Raw genomic sequence first — 1,739 nt, forward strand, 5'->3', positions numbered from 1 at the left:
CTAGTATATCAAAATTGTTTGGAGTGTTGATGTGTTTAGCTAAGTTTGGTCTTAGCCTTGTATGAAATTAAGGTCTGGTCGAACAAAAACACCAAACGTAATTACATAACAACGTCAACAAACAATTCTATCTAGTATACCACCCACTACACCTATAGCTACTATTTCACACACTCCACCTGATATAATGCCTGAAGAAGGAGAGACTCTTCTCTTTGACTTCTACAAAGCCTTGAGCGATAGCCCCAAATCTTGCATCATTCTAGCAAACCCAGTGGGGGATTTCCAAATCCCCCCAAATATTTTTAATTTATTACCCGTTTTTCATGGTTTAGACCATGAAAAACCTTATCAACACATGCGTAGGATTGAACAAGTCATAACAACATTCCACCATCCTACGGTTGGTGCGGAACAAATTAAACTGAGGGTATTCCCTTTCACCTTAGCCGATAAGGCGGCATCTTGGTTAACTGCCCAAACGCCTAATTCTTTGGACTCGTGGGCTAAACTTGTTCAACTGTTTATGGAACATTTTTACCCACCCCTAAAGACGGATGAGATGCTTTCCAAGATTCATTTCTTTTGACAAAATCCTCATGAATCATTTTCAGAGGCTTGGAATCGTTTCACCGATCTCCTTATAGAGTGTCCACATCATAACTTAGCTACACCACCATTTTCAAAGAAGTTCTACACCACCATAAAGAAGTCCTTGATAATGAATGGGGTAGTTTCTTAAGTAAAGGAGCCTCGGAGGAGGCTTATAAATTTTAGAGGATCAAACTAAGCGAAATAACAACCTGGGGTAGTGACGATATCCACCGGCTCCACTAGTTCTTCTAATACGCTTAAGGCTGCCGTATGTTTGAAATTAAACACGATCCCGAGCTTAAAACTCTAATCAAATCACTCACTAAAAAGGTAGAGGCCATTTCTTCAACAAAAGCCTATCCCCGTCATGAATGTAAATTCAAATCCATGTAGTTTCGTTGAGCCCCGAGCATCCCGACTTCCATCGTCCTATAGCCTATGAACAGGCTTGTTCCATTAATAGTGAACCTAACGCCTTTGGAGACAAAATCCCAATTTCGGTTGGAGAAATAACCAACACGCCACACCTCCGTGGTACAATAATCAATATGTTAGGCCAACGCACGCTTTATCCAAGCTCCACCACGACAAGGGACGGGTCGGGTAATTTTAATAATTACAACAACCAAGTGCAACCTCGACAAGGTCAAGTACAAGGTTAAGGTAGTTATAATAATTATAATGCTAATAGAGGTATCATCCCGATAAATAATAACTATCAAAATCCGCCCATAAATAATTCACGCGAGATAGTTCCAAATCACCACCACCTCGACTACTACACCCACACAACCGGATCGTCTTGACACCTTCATACAAGTGAGCCAAAAACTTTTCCAAACCATGGCTCAATCTAACAAACAAATTTCTACAATCCGTTAATAATTTAACCCAACAGTTGGCCCAAGATAAAGCCCAACCCAAAGGTGTGTTTCCGTGTCACGCAATACCTAATCCTAAAATAACAAACACAGCCTTTTGAGGTAACCGATAATACTAGTAATGAATATGAAAATGTAGGTGAGCTAAATGCCATCACCACTCTCTCGCAGAGAGTGGTTGATAACAAAGTAACTATGCCTATAGTTACCCCCACCAAGAGCCCCTATACCTACTATTTTACTAGATACCTAAATAGAAACTCA

The 1,739-nt window shown here is 40.3% G+C and overlaps 1 pseudogene; it reads right to left on the minus strand.

The window, feature by feature from the left end:
• Positions 1–572: 572 nt before the first annotated feature.
• On the minus strand, positions 573–666 carry LOC147493836 (small nucleolar RNA R71; annotated as a pseudogene).
• Between the last annotated feature and the right edge of the window lie 1,073 nt (positions 667–1,739).

Source organism: Coptis chinensis, chromosome 6 (genome assembly GCF_015680905.1).
Source record: "Coptis chinensis isolate HL-2020 chromosome 6, ASM1568090v1, whole genome shotgun sequence".
In the NCBI taxonomy this organism is placed as follows: Eukaryota; Viridiplantae; Streptophyta; class Magnoliopsida; order Ranunculales; family Ranunculaceae; genus Coptis; species Coptis chinensis.